Below are 21,538 nucleotides of genomic sequence, written 5' to 3' on the forward strand. Positions count from 1 at the left end.
TATATATATATATATATATATATATTTATATATATAGAAAGAGAAAGAAAAAAAGATGCTTGTTGAATGGTCTTTGCCGTGATCGATAGGAAATGAATATGAGATATTAACAACTTACTCAATTGTCTTCGTGGAATTTTTGTTTTCTTTGGTCCAAGTTGTAGAACTATTAGTTCGATAAGAAAAAGACGCTTAAGATCACAGAAAGTTCGTAGGTCATCATGAAATTGTCAAGGGAAAATTACAAAGAGATTCCTATTTTTGTGGTCAAAAACACGCGTTAGGTCAGGACGGGGACAAAATGGGCTTCTGCCCTTTTCCACAAAACTAATTAGCCTTTTGCCCTTCTTCCCAAACTAAATAGGGAAATGCCCCTCTTTTGAAACTCGACTTTTTCAAAATCGAGTTAAACCCTATAGTGACGTTTTTAAGGACCTATAGTGACGTTTTTAAGGACCTATAGTGGCGTTTCGTAACTTGATATCCATAAAATCGAGTTATAGGCAATTTTATTGCCTATAACTCGATTTTGTGAATATCAAGTTATAAAACGTCACTATAGGTTCTTAAAACGTCACTATAGGTCCTTAAAAACGTCACTATAGGGCTTTAGAATTTTTTTTTTTTTTTTAACTCGATTTTGAGAAAGTCGAGTTTCAAAAGAGGGGCATTTCCCTATTTAGTTTGGGGAGAAGGGAAAAAAACTAATTAATTTTGTGGAAAAGGGCAAAAGCCCATTTTGTCCGTCAGGACGGGGATCAATGTAGGCAGGTCAATTTGGATTATTGCTAAGTCGCCTGGTATATACTATTCAATCTTAATTATTTATGCAACTAGTCCTTATGATCGACAGCTCAACCAGATACTACAATTGTTACATATGTGACTAGTCCTTATTGCTAGGTCGCCTGGTATATACTATTCAGTCTTAACATTCGCAGTATCTTAAACAAACAATTCAATCTCATTATGTTGACAGCTCAACCCCCGGTCAATATTTAAATAATGAACTCTTTCGAAATATATATATCAAATATAGCTTGGCCTCAAACATGATAGCTGCATTTTTTTTTTTCCTCTTAGCGAGTTGTGAACATTTTTTTATAGGAAGTCTTGTGGTGAGTTGTGAGTCTTGCGACAATGATTAAGCATAACTTATTCAACGTCAGACTCGTCAGTTTACTTCGAATAGATGGAATAGCAAATTGCAAGGCATGAAAAAGCAATTACCTAAAATATTGCCAGGGGCGGCTCACTTTTGAACTGGAAAAAATTATTCTTATATATAAATTAAAAGAAATTATGATTTTTTTATCTTCAAAAAAAAAAAAAATTTGTGACCACCCTAAATTTTGTTAGGCATAATATAATTAAAATTTGAACAAAGTTTGCAACATACTTGGTCATAGACTAAAACAAAAACTCTACTCAATATATTTTTATAAGATGTGACTCTATTCAATATATTTTTATTAGATGTGAATTTTGACAAATTTACATTTGAATTATATTTTATTTTTATATCTTTTATACTTGCAAAATTTCAAGAATATAAAAGATCAATAATTATGTTATTAAAACAAATAAGTTTATGGATCAAATAATAAATAACATCTGATTGGCATGAAATTTGACATATATTTTAAAAACATAAAAAACATGCAATTTAATGTTTAGATTTTCAAAATATTTAGCCATATTAATTTTTTTAGTGAGAGTGATAGTCTTAGATTATAACTAAGTTTGTAAAACTTTGTCTTTAAGCTTTAGTCATCTTAACAATATATTAGGTCGTTACAAACAAAAAGAAAAATGCCAAGAAAGTTTTTTATTTAACAAAAATTTTGAAAACGATGTGGTTTGCAACATTAATAATGAAATTATCATGTAATAATTTTAAAATAAGAAAATTCATAAAAAGAAATTTTAAGAATTTATGTATTTGTGTGTATTTTTTCCTTCAATATTTGAAGTTCTCTTTTTATTAAATTTTGTTTCATTTAAATTTTTTAACGACCCTTCCAAAAAAGTTTCAAAAGCCGCCATTGAAAATTTGCATTGATAGAAAATGGATATGAGATATTAACAACTTACTCATTTGTCTTTGTGGAAATTTTGTTTTCGGTCCAAGTTGGTGAACTATTCTGCTCAAAAAAAAAAAAAAAAAAAAAAAGAAAAAGATGCTGAAAAATTAATTAGATAGAAAGTGATGCTTAGGATCACAGAAAGTTCAAATTATCAAGGATAAATTACAAAGAGCTGGTTTCCTATTCAATCTCAATTAGCTACTAGTCCTTTTTTTTTTTTTTTTTTCTTCTTCTTTTTTTGCTGAATAACTATTACTAGTCCTTTCGATGGCTATATTTAACTTTCAAACTAAAAGATTGAAGTGGTATCATATTTTGTTTATCATTATTGCAGGTATTGAAATCCCAAATTGAATCTAAAAAATTTCAAGAATTAAATTTTTTACCTTGGGATCATGGGGATCACGGTGGTTGATTTAATTGGTCCTGACTGGATGTCAGATTAACCAGCTTCATAAATTAAGAGCCAAAATAACCAATGCCCCATTGGACCAAGTTTCAGCGGGTTGACTAAAGGTCAAACAATTCAAATATCAAATGCAATAACATTTGTAGTAACTTTAACATTCTCAGCAAAAAAAAAAAAAAAAAAAAAATAGTAACTTTAACATTTTACCAAGGGCAAAATGGCCAAATACCACCATTTTTAGAAATTTTTAGTAAAAAAACACTGTTTCGGAACTATATAGGGAAATACCACTTTTTATGGTACTCGAGTTTAAGAAACTCGAGTTCCTAGAAGTTTTGCCACCGTGGCACTGTTAAGGTGGAAATTGGGCAATTAAAAAAAATTATGTCGTACTCGATCATAGTAAACTCGAGTACCATGCAACACAATACTCGAGTATACCAGGCTTGAGCACCATTTTATAATAAAATGCTGTTTTCTTTTTATTGCCACCTTGTAATTTTTTTTTTTTTTTTTTGGAGGATTATCAACAAATAAACATAAACATAAATTTGTGTTTATTCTATTTATAGAGTACTCGAGCTCACCAAGCTCAAGTACCTAGTATTTTTTTTTTTTTTTTGGGATTATCGACCAATAAACATAAACATAAAAATAAGTAGCTTTTTTAATTTTTTATTTATTTAAATAGGAGTATTGTAAAATATAGAGATTTTAATTTCAAAATATGAATTTAATTTCTACATTAAGTAAAACTGTTCACTGTTTTCTCACAAAAATTGTTCACTTTTTTCTGCATAAACTATTTCTAGCATTTTGCATAAAATTATTTTTTGTTCAGCATTATTTAAAAAATTGTTCACTCCCTTTTCAGCGTAAATTGTTTTATGTTCACTATTTAAAAAATCATTCACTGTTTTCTCATAAAACACCTAGTGAAATCGTTTTTTCTAAATCTAAACCCCAAATCTGAATGCTTTTTCATGTTTGAATTTCACAATAATCGAATCTATTTTTCTGCATTGATAAAATCTGTTTCTACATTAATAAAATTTGCACTCTACCCATTATGTATACTGTTTATTCGAATCTACTGACTGCATTCATAAAATCTATTTTTTGCATTAAGTAGAACTGTTCACTGTTTTCTCATAAAAATTGTTCACTGTTTTTTGCATAAACTATTTCTATCATTCTGCATAAAATTATTTTATGTTTAGCATTATCTAAAAAATTTTTCACACTCTTTTCTGCGTAAATTATTTTCTGTTCACTATTTAAAAAATTGTTCCTTGTTTTCTCATAAAACACCTAGTGAAATCTTGTTTTCTAATTTTAGAAGCCAAATCTGAATGCTTTTTCATGTTTAAATTTCAAAATGAACAATTTTTTTTTCTACGTTAATAAAATCTATTTTTACATTAATAAAATTTGCTCTCTGTACATCATGTTTACTGTATATTCGAATCTGCTTACTGCATTCATAAAATATGTTTTTTACATTAAGTAAAACTGTTCATTGTTTTCTTATAAAAATTGTTCATTGTTTTCTGCATAAACTATTTCTAGCATTTTGCATAAAATTATTTTCTGTTCAGCATTATTTACAAAATTGTTCACTCTCTTTTCTGCGTAAATTATTTTCTGTTCACTATTTAAAAAATAGTTCACTGTTTTCTCATAAAACACCAAGTGAAATTGGTTTTTCTAAATCTAAACGCCAAATCTGAATGCTTTTTCAAGTTTGAATTTCAAAATAATTGAATTTATTTTTTTGCATTGATAAAATCTGTTTCTACATTAATAAAATTTGCACTCTACCCATCATGTTTACTATATATTCGAATCTACTTACTGCATTCATAAAATATGTTTTTTGCATTAAGTAGAGCTGTTCACTGTTTTCTCATAAAAATTGTTCACTATTTTTTACATGAACTATTTCTAGCATTTTGCATAAAATTATTTTCTGTTCAACATTATTTAAAAATTTGTTCACTCTCTTTTCTTCTTAAATTATGTTTTGTTCACTATTTAAAAAAACATTCACTGTTTTCTCATAAAACACCTAATGAACAGAAAACAGGGAATAATTTTTATGAGAAAACAGGGAATAAAAAATCGTTCACTAGGTGTTTTATGAGAAAACGGGGAATAATTTTTAAATAGTGAACAGAAAATAATTTACGCAGAAAAGAGAGAACAATTTTTTAAATAATGCTAAACAGAAAATAATTTTATTCAAAATGCTAGAAATAGTTTATGCAGAAAACAGTGAACAATTTTTATGAGAAAACAGTGAACAGTTTTACTTAATGCAAAAAATAGATTTTATGAATGCAGTAAGCAGATTTGAATATACAGTAAAAAAGATGGGCAGAGTGCAAATTTTATTAATGTAGAAACAGGTTTTATTAATGTAGAAAAATATATTCGAATATTGTGAAATTCAAACATGAAAAAGCATTCAGATTTAGCGTTTAGATTTAGAAAAAATGATTTCACTAGGTATTTTATGAGAAAACAATGAACAATTTTTTAAATAGTGAACATAAAATAATTTACGCAGAAAAGAGAGTGAACAATTTTGTAAATAATGCTGAACAGAAAATAATTTAATGCAAAATGCTATAAATAGTTTATGCTGAAAACAGTGAACAATTTTTATGAAAAAACAGTGAACAATTTTACTTAATGAAAAAAACTGATTTTATGAATGCAATAAGCAGAGTCGAATATACAGTAAACATGATGTACAGAGAGCAAATTTTATTAATGTAGAAATAGATTTTATCAATGCAGCAAAACAAATTTGTTCATTTTGAAATTTAAACATGAAAAAGCATTCAGATTTGGCTTTTAAAATTAGAAAACAATATTTCACTATGTGTTTTATGAGAAAATAGGGAACAATTTTTTAAATAGTGAACAGAAAATAATTTACGCAGAAAAGAGAGTGAACAATATTTTAGATAATGTTGAATAGAAAATAATTTTATGTAGAGTACTAGAAATAGTTTATGCAGAAAACAATGACAATTTTTATGAGAAAACAGTGAACAGTTCTACTTAATGCAAAAAATAGATTTTATGAATGCAGTAAGCAGATTTGAATATATAGTAAACATGATGGGCAGAGTGCAAACTTTGTTAATATAGAAACAGATTTTATCAATGCAGAAAAATAGATTCGATTATTGTGAAATTCAAACATGAAAAAGCATTCAGATTTGGCGTTTAGATTTAGAAAAAACGATTTCACTAGGTGTTTTTTGAGAAAACAATGAACAATTTTTCAAATAGTGAACAAAAAATAATTTACGCAGAGAAGAGAGTGGACAATTTTGTAAATAATGCTGAACAGAAAATAATTTTATGCAAAATGCTGTAAATAGCTTTTGCAGAAAACAGTGAACAATTTTACTTAATGCATAAAACAGATTTTATGAATGCAATATGCAGATTCAAATATACAGTATACATGATGTACAGGGAGCAAATTTTATTATTGTACAAATAGATTTTATCAATGCAGAAAAACAAATTCGTTCATTTTGAAATTTAAACATGAAAAAGCATTCAGATTTGGCTTTTAAAATTAGAAAACAAGATTTCACTAGGTATTTTATGAGAAAACAGGGAACAATATTTAAAATAGTGAACAGAAAATAATTTACACAGAAAAGAGAGAGAACAGTTTTTAGATAATGCTAAACAGAAAATAATTTTATGCAGAATGATAGAAATAATTTTATGCAGAATGATAGAAAACAGTGAACAATTCTACTTAATGTAAAAAACAGACTTTATGAATGTAGTAAGCTGATTCAAATATACAGTAAACATGATGGGCAGAGTGCAAATTTTATTAATGTAGAAACAGATTTTATCAATGCAGAAAAACATATAAAAGCTACTTATTTTTATGTTTATGTTTATTTGTCGATAATCCCAAAGAAAAAAAAAATTACTAGGTACTCGAGCTTGGTGAGCTCAAGTACTCTATAAATAGAATAAACACCATTTTATGTTTATGTTTATTTGTCGATAATCCCCCCCCCCCCCCCCAAAAAAAAAATACAAGGTACTCGAGCTTTGTGAGCTCGGGTACCTTAGAAATAAAATAAAAAAACAGCATTTTATTATAAAATGGTACTCAAGCCTGATATACTCGAGTATTGTGTTGCATGGTACTCGAGTTTACCATGCTCGAGTACCACATAATTTTTTTTAGTTGCCCAATTTCCACCTCAACAGTGCCACAATGGCAAAACTTCTAGGAACTCGAGTTTAAGAAACTCGAGTACCATAAAAAGTGGTATTTCCCTATATAGTTCTGAAACAGTGTTTTTTACTAAAAATTTCTGAAAATGGTGGTATTTGGCCATTTTGGCCTTTTACCAATTAAAAAAGGTCTAACACCCATTATGTTGACAGCTCAAACTGTTGGTCAATATTTCACTAACGAATTCTTAAACACAAATACCAAATTTAGCTTGGCCTCAAACACGAAAGCTGCATTTTTTTCCTCTTAATGAGTTATGAACATTTTTTTTTAGTAAACACACATAAAAAGATGCTTGTTGAATGATCTTTGCCGTGATCAATAGCAAATGAATATGAGATATTAACAACTTACTCAATTGTCTTCGTGGAATTTTTGTTTTCTTTGGTCCAAGTTGTGTAACTATTAGTTCGATAAGACAGAGATGCTTCAGATCACAGAAAGTTCATGGGTCATCATGAAATTATCAAGGGCAAATTACAAAGAGCTGCATTCCTATTTTTGTGGTCGAAAACACGCATCAGGTCAAGACGAGGATCAAAGTAGGCAGGTCAATTTGGATTATTGCTAGGTTGCCTGGTATATACTATTCAATCTTAATTATTTATGCAACTAGTCCTTATGATTGATGTTTATATTTATGTCTGTTTTCATTTCTTTCCTTCTCCCTACAAATAAGTTTATGGATCAAATAATAAATAACATCTGATTGGTATGAAATTTGACATGTAATTTAAGAACATAAAAAACATGCAATATAATGTTTAGATTTTCAAAATATTTAGCCATGTTAATTTTTTTAGTGAGAGTGATAGTCTTAGATTACAACTAAGTTTGTAAAACTTTGTCTTTAAACTTTAGTCATCTTAACAATATATTAGGTCCTTACAAACAAAGAGAAAAATGCCAAGAAAGTTTTTATTTAACTAAAATTTTGAAAACGATGTGACTTGCAACATTAATAATGAAATTATCATGTAATAATTTTAAAATATGAAAATTCGTAAAAGGAAATTTTAAGAATTTATGTATTTGTGTGTATTTTTTCCTTCAATATTTGAAGTTCTCTATTTATTAAATTTTGTATCATTTAAATTTTTTAACGAACCTTCCAAAAAAGTTTCAAAAGCCGCCATTGAAAATTGCCATCGATAGAAAATGGATATGAGATATTAACAACTTACTCATTTGTCTTTGTGGAAATTTTGTTTTCAGTCCAAGTTGTTGAACTATTCTGCTAAAAAAAAAAAAAAAGAGATGTTGAAAAATTAATTAGATAGAAAGTGATGCTTAAGATCACAGAAAGTTCAAATTATCAAGGATAAATTACAAAGAGGTGGTTTCCTATTTTTCAGGCCGAAAACTCGTGGCAGGCCCGGACGAGGATCAAAACAGAAAGGTCAATTTTTTTGCTGCAAGTAGAAAGGTCAATTTGGATTATCGCTCGGTCGCCTGGTATATACTATTCAATCTCAATTAGCTACTAGTCCTTTTTTTTTTTTGCTGAATAACTATTACTAGTCCTTTCGATGGCTATATTTAACTTTCAAACTAAAAGATTGAAGTGGTATCACATTTTGCTTGTCATTATTGTAGGTATTGAAATCCCAAATTGAATCTAAAAAATTTCAAGAATTAAATTTTTTACCTCGGGATCATGGGGATCACGGTGGTTGATTTAATTGGTCCTGACTGGATGTTAGATTAACCAGCTTCATAAATTAAGAGCCAAAATAACCAATGCCCCATTGGACCAAGTTTCAGCGGGTTAACTAAAGGTCAAACAATTCAAATATCAAATGCAATAACATTTGTAGTAATTTTAACATTCTCAGCAAAAAAGAAAAAAAAAAGTAGTAGCTTTAACATTTTACCTATTAAAAAAGGTCTAACACCCATTATGTTGGCAGCTCAAATTGTTGGTCAATATTTCAATAACGAATTCTTAAACACAAATATCAAATTTAGCTTGGCCTCAAACACGAAAGCTGCATTTTTTTTCCTCTTAATGAGTTATGAACAATTTTTTTTTTTTAGTAAAACTCTTGGTGAGTTATGAGTCTTGTGACAATTATTAAGCATATTGGTATTGGACACAACTGAGGGAGTCGCCACTTAGTTATATGGTTTATGAACCATGAATATAGCGTCCTTTTGGGGAAGGACATTTGATCTTGCTATCAGAGTATAGGTTCGGAGTTTAGTTACTATTTTGGGAAGGCGTTAGGCACCCAAGATCGAATAACCCTAGGGCTGGCTTTCACTCATTGTGTTTTACGTTTAAATCCTATTAAAGGCACACTCAATATTGTTATTCTAAACCCACACACACTAGCATTCATCTAGCAATCAACATGGCATTTCATCTCAAAACCCTAACACCTATCATGGCAACTCACATCAAGCATAGCACACATCTATCATGCATATTATTCACCTAGCATCATCTAGGATCATATCATCATATCACAACTAGGGGTAGCAATTCGTGTTTGCGGGTCGGGTTCATGTTGTGTCAAGCAATGAGTATTCAACTATATGGGTAAACTCGAACCCAACCTGTTTAGTAAACGTGTCAATAATTCTCAACCCTAACACGACTTGTTTATTAAATAGGTCGACCCACCTCAACATGTTTAACTCATTTAATTAACAAGTCATGTAAACGTCAATACGTATGACCCATTTAATAATCTATTTGATTAATAGATCATACCTATCCTATATAATTTTTATCAATTCCCATACATCTAAAATCAAAATACAATTACAACTATAATTATAGTAATAAACATATAAAATAACTAACAACTTTATAAGCTAAATGGATCAAATGAGTCAGACAGGTTCACATGTTGAACATGAACACAACTCGTTTATTAAACTAGTTAGCCATTTCAACCTGAATATGACCTGAACCCATTAAGCCTCAACCCATGACATGTTTATAAATAGGTTAGTGGTGTCGGGCTCACAGGTCGTGTTAGATTTTGCAACCCCTAATCACATCTAAGGCAGAAACATAGGCGATAAACAAATCATGTTCATCATTCAAAGCACTAAGATCTCAAACATGTTTATTAAATCCATCATGTCATGTTCATCAAACCTAAGCAAGATTATATTACAAACAAAATGCATGTACATATGAATGCGTGACTTATCTCACTTACCTCATTGCATCACAGCACCTATGGCATCAATGTATGAACATGTGAATGCATGTTCATGGTATTTAAAGCAAATAAACAAAACATAAACTCTAATTTTGACATGTGAAGGCAAACGAACAATCAAACATTGAAACAAAGAATCATACATACAAAGGAGGGTAAAAACATAAACACATTTACACACAGAAATAAGAAACAGAATCAGAAAAACTAGGGTTTAGGTTTCTAGGCAGGAGCATGCATATGCATGAACAAGCTTGAGTACCCATAATCTAGCCTGCGTGCACATGTAGAATTATGCGTACGCGGGTTTGGCCATAGAAACCCTAGCCAAGAACATAGCAACATAGAAAACAAAGCAGAACTTCAAAAGAGCAAATCTAACAACCTCACATGCTCTAAAACATAAAAACTACCTAAACCTAAACTATATAAACATATTAGAATATATAACAACAAAAATGGAAAGATTAAAGCAAAAAAAAAAAAAAAAAAAAAAGGAAAAGGAGAAAAAAGGAAAAAGAAATTTTAGAACTAATATCTTAAACACAAAGCTTTCCAAGCTTGAGGATGTTTTGTGAAAAACTCCATCTTTGATTCACTATTTCTAGTGAATCTTTGATTCACTGTTTTTGAAATATACCATGTAAGCCTTTATATAGTTGAAAAATGGGGGCTTGGAATGGCTCCCAAATGATGTGAGATTCATTCCAAACCTCAGTCTTTAATGCAGAAAAATTGCCTTCATAGTTTCTAAAACCCTACATGCGTGCCCAGGTTTGGGCTTGCGTGCACATGAATCATGGTCGCGCATGTAGATTGATTCCTACATTCGCATATTGAGGGTTTCCCTGGCCTTTACTTTCCAAAAATAAATTTATTTGCTCATTAAAAGTTATATTTTCCATTTTAACATTTCTCAAGTCAATTTAACATCTGATTGGGCCCTAAATCGAACTTGGGTCTTAGAATTCAAACATCATTGGGGAATGGGGGCCCTAGTCGTAAGGGGTACAAAATGTGGTGTCTACAGATGCCCCTCTTTTGATTTGTGAGCTTCGCTAATGAAATCAAAAGAATAAAATACAAAACATTTTGTTACAATGTATAGCTCAGGCCCAACTTATGCACACGACACACATCACGCATACATGGGGCAGGGTACAACTCTGAAGAGTTGTGTGGGATTCCTATGTCCGAATTCCCACCTTTGTTGCTTGAGAAAGGAGCAGCGATAGGTTCACTATCCCAGAACTTGTTTTGCCGATTGCAAGCAAAAGGCGAGTGACTCACTATCCTAAAGTCACTTAAAAAAAAAAAAGGGTGCTGTTACAAGCTCAAACAACCAAACAAACAAGGGTGCTCTTACAAGCTTAAAAGGATATATATCTATGGTGTTCATCTGGGGCTCCTGCCTCAAACTTCTCCGGTTGGTACTTGTCTTTCATCTCCATCTCTACCTGTTCTGGTGAGGCTCTTGCCTCGGGGTGACCTCCGATTGGTACTTGTCTTCCATCTCCATCTCTACCTGTTCTGGTGAGGCTCTTGCCTCGGGGTGACCTTGATCTCTATCTCTACTTCTACCTCTTCTATCGTGCCCACTTTTTCAATTTCCATAGGATATGTGCACAAACTTGGACTTATATAGGATCTGTGCCTACATATTCAATTCCTGGAGGATATGTGCCCAAGTTCTGTGTTCTTCTCTTCTGACTTGCACAGGGTTTTATGCCTACACATTCAATTCGTGTAGGATTGTGCACAAATTCTGTATTCTAACTAGTTTGACTAGTATGTGGCTGGTGCCTGGATATTTAACTCCCCTAGGATATGTGCACAAGTGGCCTTGATGTTTTGACTCATAGGGGAATCCTTAGATGAAAGATCCACCGAGATGATGAAGGACTCACTGAGGAGTATGATGGACTTATTGGGAAGTATGATTTGTTGGGAAGTGTGTTGATGACTCACGAGGAAATCTTTGATGGTGTGTAGTCCATTGGGGGAGAGATAACCTGCTAAGAAGTTTGGTGGTGATTTCGACCTACAAGGATGTCTTTGATGGTGTGTAGACCACTGGGGAAAGAAATAGATTTTGCTGGGGATTTTTAGTGGTGTGTAGCCCACTAGGGAGAACTCTCTTCTTCTTCCCTATGACTCACTGGGGACTGACGTTGATTCGACTTACGAGAGGGTTTTATCAACTCCAATGGTGAAATTTTTTTTTGCAACTCTCGAGGGGGTTGCCTTTGTGCCTTGGACCCACAAGGGAGTTTCTCTATGATACTATACTTTACTAGGGATTCGGTTGATGATCTTAACTCGTGAAGAACATCCTTTGATGATTTCTGATCCATTAAGGGATGTTTTCATGTTCTTCATTCAGTTGAGGGCATTTTTGTCATTTTGAATGTATTCTTGAATTTTCCTTTCCACTTCCCACCTTCTAAGAACTCCCTGGGGATTTTTTTTTTTTTTTTTTTTTACACTAAACTACACATAGTTTGGTGATAAGGCCTAAACTACATGTAGTTTAGCCACTAGGTGTATTCCCGCCTCTTCATTTTTTTCTCCAACGGTTACCAACTGTTTCTTTTTCTTTTCATTCTCTTCATCTCCCTCATCTCTTCACACTCTCTCTAACTCTCAAACTTCCATATTTTCTCTACAAAAGCCTTCCTTCCCTTAATCTGATCATTTCTCTCACTCTTTCATCTAAAACTTCCTCCTCTCTAAACTCTCTCATTTTCTTCAATGGCACCCAAGAATAGAAAAACCTCCTACATTCTCTCTTCCAATGCTTTCCATTCCACCTGCTAGAATGGAGTGATAACGCTGAACGAGTCACCTCCTCTGGTTTACAGGCCACAAAACCATCTTTTAGAGGGTGTAAAGGCTGGATTGGTATGTTTTTTCAAACTTTTCTCATTTCTAAGTTTTTCTTTGATCTTCTGTTTTGATGTGTTTTTAAGCCTATAAATGCTTGGTTTTTGTTGTGGGGTGGGTTTAGATGGAAACCTAACATCTTAGGAGGAGTAGGAACATGTTTAAGATGAGTTTTAATTGAAAATGCTTGAAAATTTTGAAAAATGACTCTCTGTCTACATTTATGCGTGCGCAGGTTCTGGCTTCTGTGCGCAGTCTATGTTATGTGTACGCAACCTCTCTACATGTGTGCGTAGGCTTGTTCATGGGTGTGTGTAATTGTTCTTGAGTTTATGTGCACGCGGATTCTACCCTGTGTATGCAGACATGGGCCTGCGTGCTTATGTTGCCAAGCAAAAACCCTATCTTGCTTATTTTGATTCCTTTTTTCATCCATTTTTCATTCAATTGCAATTTTATCACCTTTCTTCACCATTTTTTTTTTACCTAATTTCCAATCTAACATCATTTTTATCTTGTTATGAATCCCATATTATTTTTTGTCATTTTTTTCATGAATCTAACATCATCATTTTGCAGGTTTCGTCACCATAGTCTGGTAGGGGAAGTACCAACCGGATAGGTGTGTGGCACAGGATCCTCACCGAGGAGACTCGAGGTCATGTATGTGTTGTAGGCTTTGAGCCCTTCATCCGTTTGCTACACGAGAGATCCGCTAGCGCCATTTTGGTGCAAACAGAAAGGTGGTAGGACACTACCCACAACTTCCATATTACTGACAGGGAGATGACGGTGACTCCCTATGACTTCCACTATATGACTAGCTTGAGGTACGATTGGCCATGGAGTTGCTTGGGAGGAGGTATTCTATGGAAACCATCCGCTATACCGATATTGAGACGGATTACATGCATCTCCCTTAGGTGACGCCTACCAACTATGCTCGGATGGCGAGGGCTTTCTTGCAATATGTACTAGGGGCATATCTTTTCGCCAATGAAGGGCTAACGGTGTCCTTAAGGTGGTTGGCCCTATTTAGTGATTTTGGGAGAGCTCGAGATACCAACTAGGGGCAGACGTGCCTCGCCTACTTGTACTCTTCATTGAACATGCTCAGTTAGGGGACTTTGCACCAATTAATGGGGCCTTGGAAGCTCATTGAGATTAGTTTCTCTTACTTTCCTCTTTTGTAGCCTATAAATGTCCCTCCACATATCATTTAGGCTGAAATTGTACCTCATATTCTTGCAAACTGCATCTATGACCATCTTGCAAACTATCATCTCACAAACTTTCATATCTATTCCTTGCAAACTGCACTCATTTATGTTGCAAACTGTCATCTTGCAAACTGTACTCATTTGAAAGCTCGAAACGTGTGAAAACACAAGAGCTTGTTTAGACCCCCAATTCAAATTACGGTTTGGTTAATTTTACACTAACTTAATACTAAGTGCAAAATAGTGTAAACGCAAGCAAACAAGCAAGAGAGCTACTCTAATTCATATTTAAAGCAACACAGCAGTAAAATGAAATGAACAAGAGTAGGGAAGAGAGATGCAAACACAGATAACACCGAGACATGTTATCGAAGAGGAAACCGAAGAACTCAACGAAAAACCTTTTCACTGCCCTCCAAGTGGTAATCGATCCACTAGAAAATTAGTTGGGATACATGGGTAAGCAAGAGACCCTCCAAGCCTAATCTACCCTCTGTACCTAAGCCCTCCAAGCTCCTACTCCAACAAGGCTTCTCGGAACCATGTCTTGTCTAGCTCTTCGAATCCCGCAACAAGCTCCATGTTGCATCTGCCATCCTTGGCTTCTTCCAATGTTTCCCAGCAACACCAAAACCTCACTAGACACTCTCAAAAGGTGTGGTAAGTGTTTGGGTTATTGACCTCTCAATGATATGGAAATGGAGAGGTAGGGGATGAGGAAATTCCACAAACAAATGTGTAGAGAATTGTTGGTATAACAATTTCTAACTCTCAAGTGTTTTTGCTAAGGTTTTCTCTCAGAAGCTCTCTATCACATTTGTGGGTAATATGGGTATATATAGTGAGGGTACAGAAAGTGTGTATCAGGCAGTACAGACTGGTAGAACAGAATGTCTCGCGGATGTCTCGTGGGAAGGCCTTTCCCGTAAGATACTTGCGAGACACAGCTATCTCCATCTGTACAGACTCTTCGCATTCTAGTCATGTACAAGGCACATGCTTTACTTCGCGGGAAGCTTAGTCGCGAGACACCCACGAGAAGTCTTCTGTCTTCACTTGCTTAAGTCTTCACACTCTCTCTCTCTCTAACACACAACCCTTACAATCACATCCCACAATAAATATAGGGTACACAAGATTGAATATAATTACAATCAAATTTGGCACGGAATAAAAGACAACAAAATACAAATTTGTAAATCACAACTTTGCAATCTCTCCCTTTGGCTATTCCGTGACAAAACCCCTAACAACAGACTCTAGACTTAAACGTGAGTTTGGGAACAATGGCAAAACTCACTCACACCTAATCTAGAAAATGTGAAGCACTTGCAGTTTATACCTGTAACTTGAAACACTCGCACATAAACAAAACTTTCATTAAGCTTATGACAGGTTGAACACATGGTATGAACAAGAGCAAGCATAGTGCGATCAAGTATTTAAACAATAGATATCATGCAAACAAATATTTGATCAAACAAGGGCAATCATTAAAGAATGACTCCAATGAACATATAACAAGTAAATGTTCATCCGGACATGTACAACAAAGCAATCACTTATGATTACTTGCATGTCCAATCACACAACCAATGCAAAATACACGAAGTATATGCAGCTAGGAACAATCCTACTAGGGTACAAGTGTGAAGTACTCAAGACATTTTAGCAATATCTAAAAGTACAAAAAGAATGCTACACAAGCATTGAGATAGTCACAAAATATAATATTTTAAATAGTTAAGCATCATCATGAACTATGAGCAAAACAAACATAGTTAATGTTGCACAAAGCTCTTTCTCTTTTTTTCCCCTTATCATATCACTCCCCCTATCATGAATCTTAGGAGTTGTGATGAACTTGGAACATATATACCTGTAAGCTGAAACACTTGCACAAAACACATCAGACCCTTAAGGTAAAGCAAGTAATAAAAGGACAAGTATAATGCAACAAGTAAATTGCGATCAAGTAAACATGATGTGAAACATATGAGCAACTCGATCAAACACCAAAACAATCATATAGAAATGACTACAATGACCACATAGCAAAGAAAATGATCATCTGAACAAGCATAAGGATGTATGCATGTTCAACACATAAACACGATCTGATGAGAGTAATAAAGCGTAGAACACAAAGCACCATAAAACACCAAGAAAACAAGCATAAGGTAAAGCAAGGTTTTCTCATAAAAGAATGCTTTCTCCCCTTTGATATATGCATCTCCCCTATGGATTTCTCCCCCTACGAATGTGCATGAGGTAGAATTTCTCCCCCTAAAAGTGTGCACATGAGTCATATAGAAATGACAAAACAAACTGGTATACTCTCCAGTATACACTCCCCCTTTTTGTCACGAATAGACAAATGAATCAAGAGGAAGGAGGGAAAGAAAAGGAGATATGAACAAGGACAAGATACATGAGGGGTGCAAGATGAATGAGAAAATGAAAATCAAACAAAAAAAAAAGACAACTTAAAACATGCTACAAAGCATAAAGAACATGACATGCTAAGGATGATGGAACATGATGTAAACCTAGGCATGACATAGACACAAAAACATGTTATGTGTGCTAAAAGGTCTAAAAAGACTTAACTAGCATGAGTGAATGCAAAACAAGTCAAGTGTTAGAGTGTGTGCAGCAAGGTGCATCTAGTATGCATCTCATGTGCATGTGAGATGCATAACCAATGCATGAATAAGCACTCATGGGGAAAAGTGCATCAAACACACCACCAATGATCAAAACATGATAAACATGAATAATTATGGTGATCCCCAACGTTTGGTACTCATCGGAGTCCAAAACAGTGAGAAAATGCCATTTGGGCATTTTATCAAACATTTAGAGTGCACACACTACACATGTATGTTCAAAATGCAAGAACATATGAAAATCTTGCCTTAATACATGTTATTTTTGCCACAAGGGGCCAACATCCAAAGCAAATTATCATTTAAAACAAAGCCCAATCAAAAAGATTAACAAAAAATAAGTTTTCCAACTCCCATTTGAGAAAATCCCAATTATGAACATAAATCCCCCAAAAACAAAATCTAAGGATCAAAATCAATTAAAAGTGTTAAAGATTACCTTAGAGATGTTAATGAAATGAAAAACACTTGAATTTAGTTGGGTTTTGATGTAGAAACATTAAAACAGGGGTTTGGGAGAGGATGGGAGACATATAAAACAAATGACCCACGGAATACTCTTTAAAAAGCTGATCTGGAAATTTTTGCTGGTATCTCGCTGGTATCTTGTTGATAAGCTTTACTCGTGAAACAGTTGCGAAACAGTCGCGAAACTCTCTGTGTAAAACTGAAAAACTTGAGAATTGGACCATTTAACTCCCAGCTGAGCTTACACATGAAATGGGTCACGAAAACACCCAGAAAACATGTTTTTTCACACAAAAACAATTTGAAAAACTTTGAAAAACATGGGTGATACAAATCACTTCCAAAAGCAAACCAAAAAAAAACAAAAATCTTTTTGGTTTGATCCACATATGGTTGAGCACACACGCATCACATTTGAACATGTACAACCACACAAATGAAATAGGCATTCATTGAACATTAAACTTGTGTGTTGTGTGTGTGGATCAAGTATGAAATAGTCCTTAGACTAGAGTGAAACTTCAATGATCAATTCAATCAAGTCATGCACAACTGATACGAGATCAAGTAGTCTATCTCAATTATAGAAATGAGCATATATGACCTCCCACAAGAAAATGATTACAAAATTTAGAAGCTTTTCGTTTGGCTTCTGCATAATACATGACATTTGATCCTTTTTGGATAATACATCTCTTTTTGAGATCGGTGCTTGAAATTTTTGATATTTCAACATTGTGATTTAGCCTTTGGCTTTTTTAGCACCATACATTTCAATTTAAAAGGTCACTTTCCCTTTTTCCTAGTCAAATACTAGTATGTGCAACAGGCTTTTGTAACTCATAATCTCTTTTTCATTTTGAGATTTACATTTGGTGAGCTCTATTTGGAAAAACATAAAAATAAAAGTGGGAAGATATATAGGCACAAGTCTATGCAAGTATCAAGACAAACAAGACTATTGACTAATCATTCATGACAAGCTTGAAGATTTATTTACAACAATCACACATAGATTTCAAGATTTCTCCCACAAAGATATATGTGCATACATAACAAGCTAAGTTCGTAAATGCACTACGCCATAAGTACGAAGGTACTAGGCCAAACTCACATGTGAAATGTGCTCAAACAAATATGATGAAACTTCTTGAATTTTTCACTTTTTATGTGGTTTTGAATTTTTTATTCACACAAAACTAAAACATAAAAGTAAGATCAAAACAAAAACAATGCATACAAATAAATGCAAGATGCACAAAATGCATGAAGATATGACATTTAATGCATGAAGGGTCCTACAAAGATCGAAAGAAATAGATCAAAGACCAAAAGAACAAAAACTCAACCATAAGAACCCTTCCTCATCCAAACAAAACGATTGTTCGGAATGAGTGTCTCATAAGAGGTGAGACGAGGGTTGGGAGAATGAAAACCGGAGATGCACATAGACAAGGAGTTAAGAGCATTAAACACTTTCTTTAAAAACATGCTATTATTACTCAAATCCGGTTTATCCTTTTTAGCACAACTTCTAAGAAGCTTAAGTTTCTCTTTTCTTTTAATTCTTTTAAGAGCTTGAAATTTAGAGCAATGAGGTCTTAGATGACCAAAGGCACCACAATAGTGACAAACAATGTGTTTAGGTCCACTAGGCCTTTTGAGAAGGGATCTAGCAACATAAGTTTGTTCTCTCTTTAACTCGGGGCATTGGGGTCTTATGTGACTGATCACACCACAATGGTGGCAAGTAGGAACAAACTTAGATCCACTCAATTCCCTAGGATGGGGCCCAAACAGAGGCTTAGGCTTAAAAATCTTTCTCTCCACTTTTTGATTTCTTTTGTGTGGAGGAATGTACACCGATTTGTCATTTGAGGCAGAACACACAATATGCACAAAATCGGGTACCACAACATGATTGCAACATATATTTTCTGTCGTTTTAGCAACAGGTTCAGCAATTAAACACTTGGCATGCATCTTAAGAGATTCATTTTCAGATTTAAGATCATCAACAATTTTGTTAGACAAAACAAGTTTAGCATCCAAGTCCATATTCAGACATTCAAACTCTTTCAGCTTTTCAAGAGAATTTTCAGCAAGTTTCTTATATTTCTCAACCAATTTGTTGGATTCATTGAGCTTAGCAATCAAATCATCCTTTTCATAGAATAACTTGCTCAAATCTTTATGAAACTTCTTAGCCTTTTTCTTGAAGAGTTTGATGTTAGGAATATCAACAACACCCAAAGATTCATGTAACATAGCATCACAATTATAAGGATCATCACTCATAGAGATATTTTCACAAACATGTAGCATGTTACATTCATCAACATCCAAAACATCCATAGAAGCATACAAAGCATTATCCATGGCAAAACACACAATGGGTCAAGGATCACACTTAGGTAATGAAACCAAATCAAGTGTATCCGCTCTGATACCAATTGAAAGCTCGAAATGTGTGAAAACACAAGAGCTTGTTTAGACCCCCAATTCAAATTACGGCTTGGTTAATTTTACACTAACTTAATACTAAGTGCGGAATAGTGAAAATGCAAGCAAACAAGCAAGAGAGCTACTCTAATTCATATTTAAAGCAACACAGCAGTAAAATGAAATGAACAAGAGTAAGGAAGAGAGATGCAAACACAAATAACACCGAGACGTGTTATCGAAAAGGAAACCAAAGAACTCGGTGAAAAACCTCTCCGCCGCCCTCTAAGCGGTAATCGATCCACTAGACAATTAGTTGGGATACATGGGTAAGCAAGAGACCCTCTAAGCCTAATCTATCCTCTGTACCTAAGCCCTCCAAGCTCCTACTCCAACAAGGCTTCTCGGAATTGTGTCTTGTCTAGCTCTCCGGATCCCGCAACAAGCTCCATGTTGCATCTGCCATCCTTGGCTTCTTCCAATGTTTCCCAGCAACACCAAAACCTCACTAGACACTCTTAAAAGGTGTGGTAAGTGTTTGGGCTATTAACCTCTCAATAATATGGAAATGGAGAGATAGGAGATGAGGAAATTCCACAAACAAATGTGTAGAGAATTGTTGGTATAACAATTTCTAACTCTCAAGTGTTTTTGCTAGGGTTTTCTCTCAGAAGCTCTCTATCACATTTGTGGGTAATATGGGTATATATAATGAGGCTACAGAAAGTGTGTATCAGGCAGTACAAACTGGCAGAACAGAATGTCTTGCGGGTGTCTCGTGGGAAGGCCTTACCCACGAGATACTCACGAGATATAGCTGTCTCCATCTGTACAGACTCTTCGCAGTCCAGTCATGTGCAAGGCACATGCTTTACTTCGCAGGAAGCTTAGTCGCGAGACACCCACGAAAATTCTTCTGTGTTCACTTGCTTAAGTCTTCACACACTCTCTCTCTAACACACAACCCTTACAATCACATCCCACAATAAATACAGGGTACACAAGATTGAATATAATTACAATCAAATTTGGCACGAAATAAAAGCCAACAAAATACAAATTTGTAAAGCACAACTTTACATCATTTATCTTGCAAACTATCGTCTTGCAAACTATGCTTCCTTTCAAAGCTGGTTCGTGAAATGCGATCTGATTGCTTAAGGAGCGAATGTGGAGTTGAAGGATCCTACTTCGGTTAGGGCCCATTTTGATAGGCTCTCCTCGGATGATGTAAGTTATGAATTCATTGCCCATTACTTCCTTCGCATGTTTCTTTGGATTTCTCTTCTAACCCTATGTGTTATCCAAATCATATGGATCCCCTAGGTAGTTGCTCCTCCTCTTGTGGACCCAAACATGGAGGTGGTTGCTCTTGCTACTTCTAGTATCACCCAACCCTTCGAAGGTGGTGGTTTAACGGTGTTCTACCTGGTGTAGGGGGTGTGCTGCTAGCTGGCAGGTGTAAATGTGCCACAAGTCCCTATGGACCCTTTAGAATTCATGCTTGTCTCGTTTTCTATGACTAATGCCAAGTATGACTTGTGGAAACCTAGCATTCCCTACACTAAGTGAGTCACAAATGAATTGGACTATGATGAGTTTAGTGACACTTGTGTCCTACCTCCCTTTATTGCTGTGGTATGTGTTCTCATCTTCTTTCTTTTATTCCTCAATTGCATGCATTCTTGTTCATGTTGATTCTTAAATGGAACATTTATGTTGGGCTAGCCCTACTACTAGTGTTCCTCTCAACCCTTCTCATTTACCTAGGTTGGTTTATGCTTACGACCCTGATGGTTTTGCTCGGGAGCATGAGGTGGGCTGCAACATAAACATCACTGGTTACCCTTTTCCTGCAGGCATACAGGTGGTAAGTTCTCTTTCATTCTTTTTACTCTG

The sequence above is a fragment of the Quercus robur genome, chromosome 5, assembly GCF_932294415.1.
Source record: "Quercus robur chromosome 5, dhQueRobu3.1, whole genome shotgun sequence".
NCBI classification, from domain to species: domain Eukaryota; kingdom Viridiplantae; phylum Streptophyta; class Magnoliopsida; order Fagales; family Fagaceae; genus Quercus; species Quercus robur.